The sequence below is a fragment of the Calonectris borealis genome, chromosome W (genome assembly GCF_964195595.1).
Source record: "Calonectris borealis chromosome W, bCalBor7.hap1.2, whole genome shotgun sequence".
Classification (NCBI taxonomy): domain Eukaryota; kingdom Metazoa; phylum Chordata; class Aves; order Procellariiformes; family Procellariidae; genus Calonectris; species Calonectris borealis.
This window is the reverse complement of record NC_134351.1, coordinates 20918395-20937145: the sequence shown is the minus strand read 5'-3', so window position 1 is coordinate 20937145 and position 18751 is coordinate 20918395.

Below are 18751 nucleotides of genomic sequence, written 5' to 3'. Positions count from 1 at the left end.
GCCCGACTCTTGGGTACGTGAGCATCTACGTGACATACTTTTACAGCCAGGTTCTCTACCCGGGCAGCAATATCTTGCCACAATGCGGCAGCCCAGATGGGTTTACCTCTGCGCTGCCAGTTGTTCTGCTTCCATTGCTGCAACCACCCCCACAGGGCATTTGCCACCATCCATGAGTCAGTATAGAGATAAAGTACTGGACATTTTTCTCATTCAGCAATGTCCAAGGCCAGCTGGATGGCTTTCACCTCTGCAAACTGGCTCGATTCACCTTCTCCTTCAGCAGTTTCTGCGACTTGTCGTATAGGACTCCATACAGCAGCCTTCCACCTCCGATGCTTTCCCACAAGGTGACAGGACCCATCAGTGAACAGGGCATATTGCTTCTCATTTTCTGGTAGTTTGTTATCCAGTGGGGCCTCTTCAGCACACGTCATCTCCTCTTCTGGGGATATTCCAAAATCTTTGCATTATGGCCAGTTCATGATCACTTCCAAGGTTTCTGGGCGACTGGGGTTTCCTATTCGGGCCCGTTGTGTGATCAGTGCGACCCACTTACTCCACGTAGCATCGGTTGCATGATGTGGAGGGGACCCTCCCTTTGAACATCCAGCTCAGCACCGGCAGTCGGGGTGCCAGGAGGAGCTGTGCTTCAGTACCGAACACTTCTGAAGCAGCTCGAACCCCTTCATATGCTGCCAATATCTCCTTCTCAGTTGGAGTGTAGTAGGCCTCGGATCCACTGTATCCCTGACTCCAAAACCCTAAGGGTCGACCTCGAGTCTCCCCTGGTGCTTTCTGCCAGAGGCTCCAGGTAGGGCCATTCTCCCCGGCTGCGGTGTAGAGCACATTCTTTAGATCTTGTCCTGCCCGGACTGGCCCAAGGGCTACTGCCTGAACTATCTCCTGTTTCATTTGTTCAAAGGCTTGTTGTTGCTCAGGGCCCCATTTGAAGTCGGTCTTCTTCCTGGTCACGTGATAGAGAGGGCTTACGATTTGACTGTAATTTGGAATATGCATTCTCCAAACACCCACAATGCCTAAGAAAGCTTGTGTTTCCTTTTTGCTAGTTGGTGGGGACATGGCTGTTATTTTGTTGATCACATCTGTTGGGATCTGACGACGTCCATCTTGCCATTTTATTCCTAAAAACTGGATCTCCCGTGCAGGTCCCTTGACCTTACTGTGTTTTATGGCAAAACCGGCCTTCAGGAGGATTTGGACTATTCTCTCCCCTTTCTCAAAAACTTCTTCTGCTGTCCTGCCCCATACGATGATGTCATCAATGTATTGCAGGTATTCTGGAGCCTCACCCTGTTCCAGCGCGGTGTGGATCAGTCCATGGCAAATGGTAGGGCTGTGTTTCCACCCCTGGGGCAGTCGGTTCCAGGTGTACTGGACGCCCCTCCAAGTGAAAGCAAACTGTGGCCTGCACTCTGCTGCCAAAGGGATGGAGAAGAACGCATTAGCGATATCCATTGTGGCGTACCACTTGGCTGCCTTTGACTCCAGTTCGTATTGGAGTTCTAGCATGTCCGGCATGGCAGCACTCAGTGGCGGCGTCACTTCGTTCAGGCCACGGTAGTCTACTGTTAGTCTCCACTCTCCATTGGACTTTCGCACTGGCCATATGGGACTGTGAAAGGGTGAGCGAGTCTTGCTGATCACTCCTTGGCTCTCCAGTCGACGAATCAGCTTATGGATGTGAAGCAGGGAGTCTCGGTTGGTGTGATATTGCCACTGATGCACCGTTATGGTAACGATTGGCACCTGTTGTTCTTCGACCCTCAGCAACCCTACAACAGAAGGGTCCGCCGGGAGACCAGGCAAGGTGGACAGCTGTTTAATTTCCTCCGTCTCCAGGGCAGCTATACCAAAAGCCCACCGATACCCTTTTGGGTCCTTGAAATACCCTCTCCTGAGGTAGTCTATGCCAAGGATGCACGGATCCTCTGGGCCAGTCACAATGGGGTGCTTCTGCCACTCATTCCCGGTTAGGCTCACTTCGGCCTCCAATACAGTTAACTCTCGGGATCCCCCTGTCACTCCAGAAATACAGATGGGTTCTGCCCCTTTATAGCTTGATGGCATCAGGGTACACTGTGCACCGGTGTCTACAAGAGCCTTATACTCCTGTGGGTCTGATGTGCCAGGCCATCGAATCCACACAGTCCAGTAAACCCGGTTGTCCCTTTCCTCCACCTGGCTGGAGGCAGGGCCCCTCTCGTTCTGGTCATAGTATCCATCTCTCACTTCTTGCAAACACGAGTCAAGAATTTCTTCATTACGATCCAAAGTAAGATCAGCCCTTCTACTCTGTCTGGGGAACTGTTCACTGGAAACTGGACCATCATGAGACAGGTTTTTCCTGAAAACTGGAGCAGCATTTTTCCTGGGAGAGCCCCCTTGTGTGATTGTTTTTCCTTGCAACTCACGTACCAGTGCCTCTAGGGTCAAGGTAGGTTTTCCATCCCACTGCCTCATGTCCTCTCTGTGGTCACGCAGGTAAAACCACAGTGTGCCCCGTGGTGTGTACCTTCTATATCCTCTCTCTTGAGCAGAAAAACGCTGACTCCTAATGGCTGAGATACTGGTCCGTACAGGTGGAGAATAGGACATATCCTCTTTGAGTTGCTGGACCCTCCGGGACAGTTTCTCCACAGCCGAGACAAGGGAGGAGGAGACACTGTCTTCGTATTCCCGGAGTCTGCCAACCATGTCATCCACCATTGGTGCTTCTTCCTCTTTCCAGCACAGTACTGCCAACGAACTGGCATGCGATGCTGGTGTACTCTGTACCAACTTCCGCCGCATGGGTCGCCTGCACTGGACTTCATCTGGATCTTTGGGTACTTCTTTGTTGTCCAGGTCACTATAAACCACCTCCAGCACGCCTAATTCTCTCAGGTACTGGATACCTCTCTCCATAGTGGTCCATTTGTCTAGGCGATATATAACATCTTCCTTGAAGGGATACCTTTCCTTCACGCCTGACAGGAGTCGCCTCCAGAGGCTGAGGACCTGTGTCCCTTTTCCAATTGCTTTGTCAATGCCCCCTTCCCTAGCGAGGGATCCCAGCTGTTTGGCTTCCTTCCCCTCTGATTCCAGGCTACTGGCCCCATCATCCCTGCATTGGAGCAGCCAGGTAACAATATGCTCGCCTGGATGACGGCTTAAATCTTTCTGCATATCTCACAACTCACTCAGGGATAGGGATCGGGTGGTTTCCATCTTGTTTATGAGTTCTTCCTCTTCCTCCTCCCCTCCTCGTGATGGCCCTTCTTTTCCATCATCCCTTTCTAAACGACCTGATCTCCGCTTCCAAGATTTCCTCTTCTGTACAGGGGCAACGGATACCAGCAAGTGTTGGTCCTCTGGTTCAGCTGTAGTACCCGTCGCAGGGTTTTGGGTAGCTGCAGTGCCTGTCGCGGGTGTTGGAATAACTGTAGTGACTGTTGCCGGGGTTTGAGTGCGTGCAGTGCCTGTGACGGGGGTTGGAGTATCCGCGGTGTCTGTCACCGGGCTTTGGGTAGCCACAGTGCCTGTCATGGGGGTTTGAGTAGCCACTGTGTCTGTTGCAGGGGTTGATCTCTGGACAGTATTCCTGAATAGTTGTTTAACCCTAAACAAGACCTGAACCACATTCAGGAGACATAGCAATAGGAACATGCTTGTTTGAACATCCCAAGGATATTCAAAATTATCAGGGAATATTGTGGACGTCTTCATGAAGAGGATAGAAGAAAAAGGAGTTTCTGGAGATATGGAAGGGAAGATGAACAAGCGGGAGAAAGTGTCCCATCCTGTCTCCCCCTTAAATTCATTCTCCGAGGAGAAAAAAGTGTAATTACTAATAGTTTCTAAGAGGTGGTTTCTGAGGTACAGAGATGACGGCAGTGCTGAGTACAGATACCAGATTAGACTTACAACCAATGATTTTATCGCCTCATAAAACAGCAGCAAAATGATAACCTTGGCCCAGTCTGAATAATGATAAACAGCACAACAGGGAACATATACTGCAAGCAAGGTATTACATATTGCAACATTGAGAGCCAGCCCCACAACTTTGAGAGCCAATAAATTGTGACCAATCAATAGAATGAATGCTTATAACCATTTTTGCCTTAACACTCTTTGGTCAGATCTATCGTTATCTCAACCCTTCGAGCCTCATGTTAGGCGCCAAAAAGGACTGTCGTGGTTTAACCCCAGCCAGCAAATGAACACCACGCAGCCGCTTGCTCACCCCATCGCTCCGGTAGGATGGGGGAGAAAATCAGGAGGGCACAAGTAGAAAAACTCATACGTTGAGATAAAAACAGTTTAATAATGGAAATAAAACAAAGTAGAACAGTAATAATAATGATAACAACAACAATTACAGAATATACAAAGCAGGCGATGCTCAATGCAACTGCTCACCACTCGCTGACCGCGTGTCGCAAACGGGCGGGGCGAGCCCCCCCCGCCCCAGTTTTTACTGAGCATGACATCACATGGTATAGAATACCCCATTGGCCAGCTGGGTCAACCGCCCTGGCTATGCTCCTCCCACCCATCTTCCCCTGCACTTCGCAGAGCATGGGAGGTGGAAAAAAGTCCCTGGTGCAAGCAGCACCCAGCAACAACCAAAGCATCAATGGGCCATCAGCGCTCCTCTCATACCAAACCCAAAACACAGCACCCCCCGCAGCCACCAGAAAGAAAGTTAACTCTATCCCAGCCGAAACCAGGACACCAGCCATGACCTCTCCCACTTTTGAAGTGAAGCTATCAGTGATTCTCACCATTGCTCATTTCTCGTTTTTTCTGTGGCAATATAGATTACCTCTAGGTTTTTGTCCTCATTAACATATGGAGATTTTTTTCAGATTGGATGAGTTTTGCAGCTCCACACCCAAACTGGTCTGTGATGTTTTCTTTGTAACTATTGCCCCACTGACGTACTGACAATGACTTTCTTGCACGACTGAGGGAAAGTACTTTGGAAATTATAAATGGGGTTTTGCGAGGTTGTGGTTTATTTTATATTCTTCTGCAGCCTCTTTTCCTCAGTGCAGCAGTTAACATGTCCTAAAAATGCTGAATTGCTCTTAAGGAGAACATGGATGTGCCGTTGCAGACTAATTTCACCATCCTTCAGTTTTATAGCTAGTAGTTTTATGCAGCTGGCTTTTTTTTTTTTTCCAGGCTGTAGGTTGCCTGAGGAAGAGAAGAATCTGAAAATGTCTGTATTAATCGATACAGCAGCAGAGAATCAGCAAATACCAGCCTGTAAGCCCAAAGAAGAAGGAAGTGTCAGGAACACCACGAGAAGCGTCTCCTTGTGGAACCGAAAGCTTCAGTAGCGGTTCTGCTGCATGGGACAGAGAAGTGTTTTTGTGCTGTTCAGTCCCGGATCTCAGCCCTGCCTTTTACTTTGAAGAAGTCCTGAGCTATTGTCAGTCTAGGTAGACAGATGTGGTGGTAAAGCCCTGTCCCCCTGCCACTGTGTAAGCACGGCCCATACGACGAGCATCTAGGATCTGAGGAGAGCTGTGTCCAAGCCTGATGTCTTCCTCCTTGCCCTGGCAGGCGTTGCAGCCAGGAGATATTCCCAAGGCTTGGGCTAGCCAGCCCCTGCTCCCCTCTAAGATGCGTCCACCTCACAGGAGTGCATTATTTTCATTTTTCAAACATAGGCATCCATGTGACCAATCTCCAAATTGAAATGAAAAGCAGAGAGGAGAACATACCATGCATCTTTTTTTTTCTGGCAGGAGGTGCGTGAGTAGCAGTGCATTAGAAACAGGCCAGCAAACCACCACGTGCTGAGGCTCAGCGGTAGCTCTGCAACACCACTCCCCAGCACCATCTCTGCCCATGCCATCCATTGCAGCTGTTTTTTGGCTGAGAGCAGCCAGAGCAAGCAGTGCCCCCCTGCAGCCTTCCAGCCAAGCACAGCGCACACCAGCTCTGCTCTTCTGGTCTCAGTTCCCTTGCTGTCACGGCTCGGTGGACACACACTTCTACCTTCTCATCTTCACCTGAGAACAAGCCCAGGCAGCAGGAAGACTACTGAAATTTGAACACATCCCAGGAATATCTTGGGCAAAGGGAGCTACTCCTTTAGGATTAGGAGGGTGTCAGAAGAGCTGATAGTGGGGAAGAAGCAAAGCACATGTGATGGGTTTATTCGAGGAAATGTGTATTGGGTTTGCGTGGCAAGGTTTTGGTAGCGGGGGGGGCTACAGGGGTGGCTTCTGTGAGAAGCTGCCAGAAGCTTCCCTTGTGTCTGATAGAGCCAATGCCAACCGGCTCCAAGACGGACCCACTGCTGGCCAAGGCTGAGCCAATCAGCGATGGTGGTAGCGCCTCTGTGATAACATATTTAAGAAGGGGGAAAACTGCTGCGCAACAGCAGCTGGGAAAGAGGAGTGAGAATATGTGAGAGAAACAACTATGCAGACACCAAGATGAAACTAGACAGAAATTATTGGCAAGTCAGAGTTCCTGATTATAGCTTTAAAGTTTGTATTTTTAGGGATATTTATTGGACAAGACAGCTTTGCCTGCTATAGCCTCACACAGCTTGCTTTATTCTTGGACAGATCTGAGAGAAAGTGTTAATTGCTCATACACCCAGATTTTCCAAAGGGGTGGGGGAAGCACTATTTTGCAGGATATGGGCATCAGATCCAATTTACAGTCTTTATTCACTCACCACCTAAACAAATGAGATGATAGAATTTGTCCTAGAATTAATGTATACTTTCTGTAGGTGGTACCAACGTGCTCCTTCTGTGGCTTGCCTTTATTTTTTCAGGTAACATCTAAGTTTGCTTTTCACGTTGCTTTTGCTCAGTTTATGCAAATATTCTAATTCTCCTTCTGGCTGCAGTTTTTGTGCTTCTTCTTGTAACATGTTTTCCTGCATTTACAAAAGTTTTCAATTCCCTTTTCTACCTATGTACTATGTACCTTCCAGCTGACAGATCCAAAGGGAATATTTAGGAAATTATCCAAAAAATAAAAGTAATTGACATAGGCACCTACAAGAGAATTTGATTAATTTAGGCAATCTAATCTTAAAAGGGAAAACCCCACTCTGTACCCTGCCGAGGTACCAGGGCATCTTACTGCTTGACCTGCCAGTTCTGTAGGTGCCTTCATGTTTTCTTTTGAGCTTGCCCAGAAACACCTGGCTTAATGCAGGTAGGTGTCTACACACAGGGGAGCCAGAAAGGAGGGGAAGCAAGTTGCTTACACAGTTTAAAGTCTGTGTTAATAAAACAAAAGCCATTCTTCAAAGGATAATTCAGGCCTTTCCGCTGCTGGGTGAATTACCTACATGCTAGATGACCGTCTCCTGCTCCTTCTTGACTTCTCTATTCACAGCCCCATAGCCTTTGCAATCCTTTCTGGAAAGTAACCCAGTTTCCTCTGAAGCAGCTCTCTTACGCAGCTCACCCCGCAGCATGGCAGGTTAGGTGCTTTCCTGGGACAAGCAAGATGTGCTTTGAATCTTCCTGGACAGAGTTAGGAACTGAACCTTGACAAACACTCTCCCTGCTGGGTTAATACAGAGAAAGAAGCATCATCACCATTTTTTAAAGGAGATGTGGCTGTGCCACTTCTACACTGAAAACTGCACAAGCCTACCTACTTGGTGAGACCCTTCAGCAGTCAGGCGGATGGACACCAGCTTGTGAATCTCATACAGGCACAGGTTTGAGACAAACATGATGCTTTGCACTGCACCAAGGGCAGCACTTCTCACCCTGCCCAACAACAGCAGCTGCAGTCTAAGCACCTACCACAGCTTTACACAAATTTATCACTTTCTCTCTGGATTGCATGCTCAGGAGACAGCTTTAAGAGCATGGAGATAGAAATACTAGTTCTGACTCTACTGCTCCCACAAATAAGTAATGTTCTACTTGTTTTTGCAAGCCATTAAAATAAAACAAAATAAAATGAATAAAATATAAGTATCATGGGAGGCAGATGGAGAACCCATTAGCCTTGAAGGCAAGAATTTTTCCTATGCTTTCACTTCTTCTAAATATGTACCTAAATATGTGAACCAGGCACAGCAAGTTTCTGCAACACAATAGCTACTTTTACCGATGCTGGAGCCTCAAAATCTGATGTTATGTAAATACATTCAGGAAAGGAATTTATTTCCCCCCCAAGTTGTCCCCTGAAGTTGTTCCATTAAAAACTGCTACACATACTGCAGTGTAGGTATATTCAGAGCTAAGACCCCTGGTCTATAGGAGCAGATGGATACAGGCAGAAGAGGGGCTCAGAATACTGCAGTGCATCAAAGAAATGATGGGATATTGTAAAATAGGCAACAGAAGATATACAAGATGCCACAAAACTGCTCAGATATGCCTGTAACCAACTGGTTTCTTTCTCCTCTTGTCAGAGGAAAACTTTACCTTCTATATTCATATGAGTGGATTTTATTGCTGCAAGACTGGTGTATTCTTTCAGTGGTTTTGGCACTTACCTTGTACCCCCCTTCATAGGGGTGACAGACTGTTGGACTTTGACCATACATATAAATTACTGAAGAGTTTCATTTCAGAGTGAATCATCAAATTTTTTTCTGAGCCTAAATATTTTTCTTCACATTTATCAAACTGCTTTCCTATAATACCAGAGATAAAATGATACTATGACTTATTTACTCATGACCTTATGACATGTATGGAAGGATGACCCCACTATCCACAGACAAGCATTTTCATCACTTTGCAATCATCTACTTTATCATTCACCAGGTGGTTAATGGAATTTGTCTTCATGTGTCATCTAGTACTATTTTCAGAGTGCAGCCACACACTAACATCAATGATAAACATCTCAAATGCTATCATTTCTACAGCAGTTTTAATCAAAAGGTAAAAATCACTTCTCTAAGGACTACATATGTAGTCCATTATTTGACTTGATTGAAAAACAAGTCATTATGAAAATGAATGTGATAATTACATTTGAGATTGACCCAACAGAGACATCAGTGAGAAGACAGAACACGGAGAATCCAGCTGTTAGCTGAGTTTTGAGCTTCATTATTTCTGTTTATCAAATCCCTCCACCTTCAGCCAAGACCTTGAGGTTTTTGTGTGTGCTGAGGTGTGACATGCTGGTGTGAACATGAGCTAATCTTTTACTGCTCCTAATGGCAGAACAGAACACCATGAAAAATGGTAACAATAGATTTAACCTGGGATTTTTAATCTTTTTTTTTATTGATTGTTTTGCAAATGCATAGGACTTTGACATTTAGTTTGCAGAGCTTACAGTGCAACTACATTTTATATAATCTTTCATTTTTTTCTTTTTCAGGGACAATAATCAATAAAATATAAAGTGAAATAAGTCCAATGTGGTAATATAGTAGAATCATCATCTTCTTCAGGACAAAGAGTATCAGCTGTCCTTGTCTTGTGAAGTGCTGTCAAGCAGGGGATGATCTCAATGATGTCCCAATAAACCTTCATGCATGCCATCTTTCTTACAGCCACGCAAGAGAAAGAGGAACGAGAATCTCTCATCCCTGTAACAGTGATCATCGCAACTACTGCTCAGAGTATACCTTACCTATGAACCACACTTGCGTCCACAGAGAGAGAAATACTTAGGAGTGTTTTAATTTCTAATCCTACTTTACAAATCTCAATTAAAAAAGTGGAGTCACAGCTTGTTGCAATTAGCTTGTGTGGACACATGACATTTTCATAACAATACCAATATTCTACCACAATATAATGTCCTCAAGATAAAAAAAATTCAAGTGCGACATACAGGTATTTGCACCACTGCTGTATATGGAGAGAGCCTGTTCTTCTTTCTTTCCCAGTCTTCAGCACCATATTGACTTTTGCTCTCTTGCATTAACACTGATACAAATAAGAGAAGACACAGAACTCTAATATCCAGCATGTATGACAGTCTTCAAATACTCTTCCACGCTCCTGATCAAGTGTGGTCTCCAAGCTGAAGAGAAAAAATAACCTGTTGCACAGACCTTAGCTGGTTATTCCTCACAACATCCCTGTGAGGTAGGAAGAAAGCCATCTCCTTTTCCAGCTACAGGAGACAAGGCAGAGAGCACAGATGACATTTCTCAAGGCAGTAAGTGGAGAACTGGAAAAGCTGAAACTCAGGAGTTCTTGGCTCCTAATTCTCTGGTTCAGAAACCAAGGTACTGAACTCCCAGACATTATCAGGTCATTAGTCCTTTTATAGCCATATATTAATGACAACTGTGGCTTCTGTGCATATGCCAGCAAAGCACAATTCTATGGAAGAAGCAGCATACACCTGATGCTGCCCTCAGACACTTCTCCTGTACTTTATATATGTCAATAAATGTATGCTGTAATTAACTAATCAGTCCTACAACCAATGTAACATAAGTAATTGCAATAGATCAACATTTAATTTATAGATTTCTTTAAGACTTCCCCAGCTATTTAATTTTTTTTTTTCTCTGGATAAGTTAATAGTAACTCCTTTCCTGTATAATAGTTTTTATATTCTCCCCTAAAACCAGCATCCATTCTGGGTACTCTCTATGAGAGCTTTGAATGACGATGAACAAGACACCTTCAGGGATCACACCCATCCCCTCAGAGTAGCTCTTCATCCATCCCTGGCCCTGAAGGCAAAGATAGGCACCTTTTGCTGTGTACAGCACCACAAGGGTCAGAATTGTCACTGAAGTGTCTTTATGGATTGGGGAAGAGGCCTCTGGGCTGCTCTATCTGAAACCAAAACTGTTTCATACTGAGCTAAGAGAGTCACCTTTTGTTATATAGAGACTTTGAATCTGCAAAACCTCTGTGAGCAGAACTTCAGTCCACCTCTCAGATTATTCCACAGCAATAGAAATGGCCAAACTTTAAGAAAGTAACTTGTTTGGAATGAGTGAATAACATAGGGAATATAACTAAATAGAGAAAACAGGTGAAAATTAAAGCTGGGTAAAAACTAACTTGTGCTAATCCTGGGTTAAGATATTCTGGAGCACTTTGATCAATGTAGTTTCAAGTCTTGCATGCAAATTACCTATCAACCAAATCACTTGTAGATGTTTAATCATTAAATTAGCACTAGTCTTTGTATAACACATTTCTTTCTCATGGGCTCAGCATCAGGTCTTGCCTATACGTTCAGGCTATACAACGGCCTACCACCCATTAGCACCCATGAGTTCAAGTCATACAACTTAGTATTATGGGAGTACTTTTGTACTAGCATAAAGGTGCTTACAAAGGCATTTTGTTTATTCCTTTGTGGGAAGAAGGATAACCTATCCTGGTATTGACAAGAGATTATCAAAGAATTGTTTAGAGTAAGTGCAACTAAACAAAAATAATCTCTCTAATCAAACCAGTTTTACTGTTATAAAACCCATGTGTGGATCAAGACGAATTTTATAACTGTCCCATGAAAGAGAAGTATTTCTTATTTTAGAATGGAAAAAATGCAGTACAAAGGTTAGTGCAGGAGCTAAATATTGCAGGAATTTCATATCTGGTTCCCTAGAAATGTGTTATATTCCTTCCACAACACACACTGAATACATTGAATACCTCATCCATCTAGTATTAGAATGCCCTTCTATACCATATCCCAACACTGCTTATCACATGTATGATAGGCATATATATATTTATTTGTGCATATACATTTTACATGTTTTTCAGTCACTTCATCTGCTCCAGTCCTGATGTCAAACATTATGTCAGGAATTATTTTAACTAAAGTGTTTTAAGTGTTCCTATTTAGATGAATGACGGAAACCATCATACCTGGAGAGAACATTGTATTTTAGTAAATGCAGATTTCCAGCCAATTCATGCTCTGTGTAATAAAGATATATTGTGCTGATTTGGGATATGAGATCCAATGCTTTCATATTACTTATTTGCAAAAATAACAGTTATTTTGTAATTAATAACAAGGAAAGGAAGATTTTTACCAAATAGCAGAACCAGTATGAGAGAATGACTTTTCATTTTTATTGTCTCATGGCATGCATTCTAGTTATCATGAGTTTGGGTTCCAAACTCTTTAATTTTTGCCGATGCCTTGATGGGCAAGTGGTGCAAACTTATTGCTTTTACCCTTAACCAATTGTATTCCCTTCAGAAGAAATCTTCCAAGTGCCCACAACATTCTCTTCCCCTGTTTCTCTATGTAACACTGGAAGGACAGACCTCACTCCAGAAACAATCTTTATTTGCCTTTGAATGGGGGCTGGGGAGGAGAAGGATTATATCTGGAGAGTAAGAGCGGTTCACGTGGGACAACTGTGCAGCTACCAGTTGTCTGCATGGGGACAGAGACTTTTTAATCTTCCTCCTTCATACTAGCCCCATTCTAGTTTATACAATTTAAATAGAAGGGGTCAGAGTTGGACTTTGGGAGGTGTAAGCTTCTTCATGCCAACAGACAGACACCGTGGAAACAGCAGATACGTTCAGAGTGAAGGACCCAGTTATTTCCACTGGTATAAACAGTTTTGTCACAGACTCATTAAAAGGTTCAGGAAAAAGGAAGTCCATATTTCTGATACCTCTCTATAGCTGCATACATTTGCTATAGACCACTCCAGAAAAAAACTCACACCTTTACAGGAGAATGGACACGGTAAGTGCTGTAGTTCCAGAGCAATAGAGTGATTTGTAAGTTTAATGACATCAGGAAAAGCAGAGGCAATTATAAGTTTTGCACGGTCATTTTCAATCTGTGTAAAAAAACCCGTACTATTTGGCAGAGAGACTACAAGGCTTTTTTTTTGGACAATGTTCATTAACATTTTACTATAAAATTATTCAAAAATTAAGGAATAAATTCACCTTTCCATTAAAATTGGTAATGTTATGAAAGTAAAATACAATTTAGGCTGATAGTCACAGTCTGAGTTTAACTATCTGGAAACTACTTACAAAGCCCTTAAAAAAAAAAAAGTAAAATTGCAAAACAGTCATCGATTTCTCTTCACTGAGCTCCCGTTTGGAAACAAGCCTTCTGGCAAGTCAAGCCCAGTCTGTATTTCAGGTTTAAATCTGCCTCATTGGTATTAGTTTTGGCGAAACCTAGCAAAAAGGAGGGAAAAAACACAACAGTTGGCATACAGATATAGCAGTACAACCCACTGTCCACTTCCACCTCTATCAACTATGTGCCACTGAAGATTAGAGACACTGTATTTATTTAAACTGATATATTTGCAGTATTTCAGAGATAAACACTCCCACCACTAAATTTTCTGATGCAGGAATACAAGATGTGTGTGGTGCTACTATCCAGCCTCTGAACTTCATTTATTGATTTAAGAATGCAAGCAGATTAAACTTGGACAGCTGAACCTGTACTTGCCCCTGCTAACTGCATGGTCTTCTTGGAGGACTTCCAATGCCAGCAGAAGGGATAGCTTAACTCAGGTGAAGCAGCTCCTCAATTATACAGCATACAGGATGGCACATGAATGTAACTCTGCTGGATTCTGCACTTGGGATGGGGTAATCCTGGTTATACATACAAATTGGGGAACGAGAGGCTGGAGAGCAGCCCCATGGAAAGATGTCTGGGGGTTTGGGTTGATGGCAAGTTGAATACGAGTCAACAGTGTGCCCTGGCAGCCAAAAGGGCCAACAGCATAGCTAGCCGGTCGAGGGAGGTGATTGTCCCACTCTACACTGCACTGGTGAGGCCCCACCTTGAGTACTGTGTGCAGTTTTGGGCGCCTCAATATAAGAAGGACATCAAACTATTAGAGTGTATCCAGAGGAGGGCAACCAAGATGGTGAAAGGCCTCGAGGGCAAGGCTTATGAGGAGCGGCTGAGGTCACTTGGTTTGTTCAGCTTGGAGAAGAGAAGGCTGAGGGGTGACCTCATCGCAGTCTACAACTTCCTCAAGGGGGGCAGCGGAGGGGGAGGTGCTGATCTCCTCTCTCTGGTGACCAGCGACAGGACACGAGGAAATGGAATGAAGCTGCGTCAGGGGAAGTTCAGATTGGACATTAGGAAAAGGTTCTTCACTGAGAGGGTGGTCGGTCACTGGAACAGGCTCCCCAGGGAAGTGGTCACGGCACCAAGCCTGTCAGAGTTCAAGGAGCATCTGGATGACGCTCTTAGTCATATGGTTTAGTTTTAGGTAGTCCTGCGAGGAGCAGGGAGTTGGACTCGATGATCCTTATGGGTCCCTTCCAAATCGAGATATTCTATGGTTCTATGAACTCAAAAATAGGCCGTGGCTTAGTTAATACACTGGCCCATAAATGGTCATAGTTTGTGTACAGTGGGGCTGTGCTTGCCATGAACAGCAATAGGACAGATAGCTGCAGATGGGCAACTGCTTCAGCCATCACCTTGTAATCCACTTGCATTCACGCATCAATACACTGAATGATGTAGAAGCAACAAAACATTATATTCAATACATGATTGAATCGCCACTGCAGTATTAAAGCATGCCAAGGAATCTTAAACTGATGATTTCTCTTCTTTGCTCAATAGCCAATTTCGTTCTGCTTTTCCTCCCCACCCACCAGGAGATAGGATGCTGTCTGTCAATGCTGGGTCTGTGCAAAAGTAGTCAACTGAGTTTTGGAATGTGCACATTACAATGAAATGTATACGTATACTATATACATACTGTGTGTATAGTATAGGTATACATTTGATTTGATGATTTGTATAGTATACAATATGTATACTATACATATAGTTCAATACTTCTAATTTTACCTATTTTTTTAAAACTTGCCTTCTTCTATTCACATTCATTTTTGTGTGAGGACACACTTATGTATTCTATTGTTTTAATTCCATATAGTCATAAAAATCAATTAGTGATATTAAAAGATATCCAGCAGACCAAAAATAAAACACAGTAAGCCTAAATAGGAAACTGGATGAGGAAAGAAGGTGTAAATGGGAACAATACAGAGAAGACTTTGGAGTGAAGAGTAGCAATGGTTAACATTTGGTTGAACCCTGACTGCAGGTACACAGATACCCTGAGGAAAAACTCTCTACAGAAGATCCAAGCCTCTTTAAATATCTCCTGTTCCCAGCCCTATTTAAATAGGTGCCCCAGGATGAAGATCAAAACTAATTCATGTGATCTTACTTGTTCAGGATGAAAAACAGTTCCACAGATAATCTGCCTCCTAGTTGATTAATGTGTCCCACTAAAACATCACATACTACATTCCTTCTGCCTCCTTATCCCATCTTTTGCACTTAACAGTACTGAACAAGCTAACTTATGAAAGAATGAAAAGGTACAGGGCTATATTTCCTGTACCAGTTAGATTTCCAAGTTATCCTTCCTCCAGTCACAATATATCATCATTTATAACCTTATGAGAATAGTCACCAAGGAAAGCTTAGTTCATGAAGAATGTGTTTACTGTATCAAATGCTAATGAAATGTTTTCAGTGGATGGAAACTATTCATTGATTTTTCAATGTTCTGTGTGAACTAGGATAACAAATAGATGTTATAGCTACAAGTGTAGAGGAGCTGGAAAAACTCCCTGAATGCATGTCCTAGTTCCGGCTGTTAAATTTCTTCCTAGTGCTGTGTTTTGGATTTAGTATGAGGAGAATGTTGATAACACACTGATGTTTTCAGTTGTTGCTAAGTACCCTGCTAGTCAAGGACAACTCCTGTGCTCTGCCAGGTGCACAAGATGGGAGGGAACATAGCCAGGACAGCTGGCTCAGCTGGCCAACAGGGTATTCCATACCATGTAACATCATGCTCAGTATATGAATGGTAGGCGTGTTCCAGGAAGTAGCGATCGCTACTTGGTTATCGGTCAGCGCGGGTGGTGAGCAATTGCATTGTGCATCACTCATTTTGTATATTCTATCATTATTATTATTATTATTTTCCCTTTTTTCTGTTCTATTAAACTGTCTTTATCTCAACCCACGAGTTTTTCTCACTCTTACCCTTCTGATTCTCTCCCCGTCCCACTGGGGGTGGGGAGAGTGAGCAAGCGGCTGTGTGGTATTTGGCTGCCTGCCAGGTGAAACCACGACAATGCACCAACATTCCTGGACTAATTCCAGAAATGTTTCAAAATTTCTGACTGAAAGTGCATATGTGCCTCACTTAATTTGGGCCTATTTCTGCCTCACCCAGGGATGGTTCCATTGAAGTAAAGACAAAAACTGGAGGATGAAGATAGCACCATTAAATTCTGTGTTCTGCAAATAATGACAAAAGGCAACAACTGGAGGAGATTATTGTTTTTCTGCTGTTGTAGATTTTTGTGCCATCAAAACCCCAAGTGTTTTACATTTGAATGAGAATATTACGTTAAATGCAATGTCTGCACATCTGATGCTAACAGCTGTCATTTGTGTGTATCGCTATCCGCTTCAGAAAGGGTCTGATCCCCATGAGTGCTGAAGTGCCACAATGCCTGCTGAAGATAACAGAGGTGACGAGAACCCAGCACCACTCAGAACTGGACCCAAATACAACTGTTTGCTCTAAATAAATGTGATTAAATAAGCAGAAAAATGCTAATGTAACAAAAGGGATAGTTTGGACTTGGAAAACAAGGAGTAATCAAGTCTGAAATGCAGAAAGTCCCCTGAGTCCACTGCTTTAAATCCCATTAGAGTCAGTCAATTCGGTATCACCCTGTGCTAACAGCACAGCATTTGGTAAGGGCTGAATGTGCTTAATGAAGACTATTTTACAGTACACAGCCGCAGAGTTGCTACTTTCTTACAGTACATCCTAAGCAACACATTCTTAATATCATTTCACTTACAGGAAGAACAGCTTATCTTGGAAGCTTCAAAATACTTTGCTAACATTGAACATGTAGGTGTACTAGGAGCAGTTTGCCTGGGCAGTGCTCTACGCAGCCTCCAAACTGGTAAGAGGACACATGGCCTCAGGGACTCCCTGCAATTCAAGCTTGTTGACTCTCCGATTTCGAACCCCAAACTAACCTTTTCAGCTACACAAACATCCCTATGCTTATTTCATTATGTTTATTTATAGCAAGCAGTTCTTTCAAGGCCTGATTCTGAATGATGCTGAGTCCCAATAACTTCTAATGTCCTCATCAGGAATGCAAAAGCAAGTTATTGTTCAAAAAATGTAAAAACAGCCCCTCAAAAAAAAACCAACCCAAAAAACCCACAACCCCCCCCAACCCCCCGACCACCAACGTTAGCATATTTGTTAAAATAATAAAAGTTGTTTATCCCTTATTAACTACTAAATATTTGAAATTGCAGATAAAAGCAAAACAGAATTCTAACATCAGCTTTTGCACAAAAATCTGTTCCTAATGTGACTTTTGTAGTGGAAGTGAATGATCTGGAAAAAAACACAACATCCATTTAAAAATGGACTCAATCCTGCAACAGCCCTTTTCCTCAAAGGAAAATGCACTTCCAGAAAATAAAACCATATCCTCTATTATTTTGCACTCATTGGCTTGAACTTGGACCATCAATTTCTTTTTAAACATACACTAGTCAATTGCTATTCAACTACCTAATATTTCTTTTGTCCTGGCAGATGCTTTTCCTAAACTCCATGTTATCTTTTAAGATCATTTTGTAAAACTGAGCTCTTAGATTAAGAAAAAAACAAGGGGGGGGATTTTTTACCCAGACAGACTTATCCTGATGATGATTATAATGAAATACATCTGCAAAAGTTTGTTTTCTCAGTCTGTTCTCTCATGGTCTCAAAGGTATAAGCCAGTACAAGCCCAAACAGATTACCTGCCAAAGTGATCTATATGCTAGGCTACAGCAAATCTGATTTAAGCATGCAAGATAAGCCAACACTTTGTCTTCACAGCACAGTAAAATCGAGGGTGAATTGTTTATTTTTGATATGATGCCAGTCTATAATCAAGATTGTTGACTCTAAATCATGTTTTCTTTAACATTTTGTTGTTGCAAAAGTCCTTTAGGAGGTGTTTTCCCAAATAAGGAAGCAGGCTGTGAAAATGGGAATGTATAGCCAAATGTGTCTCAAAGAAAGCCATAGAGGCTATAAAGTTCTCCTCTCCAAAAAGAAGTAGCCTGCATGGGGATAGATAGTTATATATAAAGGTACAGCAATCCCTCAAATTCTCACTTGTAATGAACCTAGAAAGATGTTTGGTTTATTTCAGATCATTCTCTGCATCCACTGAAAAAAGCTGCTAGAAAAGGGTCAACTCATTTTCCACCCATTAGTTCTGTTTCAAACTAGCAAAACATATGATGCAAAAAAACCCGCTTTTACTGTAGCAATACAATATCACTAAAGTTTCTGTCACTGATATAAACAAGAACAAGATGTCTCATTCAGTAAACATAAATAATCACAAGCATAACTGTTACTCTTGCAAGGGAGCCTGAGGCAGAGTCTTGAAATGTGGAAAAAAGGACCGAGGATACTGCTTTCTGAACAACTGCCTATCACAGTGCTGAAATATCTATTTTCTGAACTTCAAAATTAAGTGAGGGAGCTGTAGGTGTTCGCTGTATATGAAAATCAGGCCCTCAAGTGTCCAACATTATGCAACAGTGACCCAGTCTTACTGTGTACTGATGTCAACAGAAGTTTTGCTAAGGATTTCAATGAGAGGAGGACTGGGTCACTGTGGCCTGGAAACATTCTTTAGGGGAGGGAAAAAAAAAAAAGGAAAAGCTAGTGCTTTTCCATGCCACGGCTTTAGTAAACAGATCGTTGTAATTCATTCCTTCC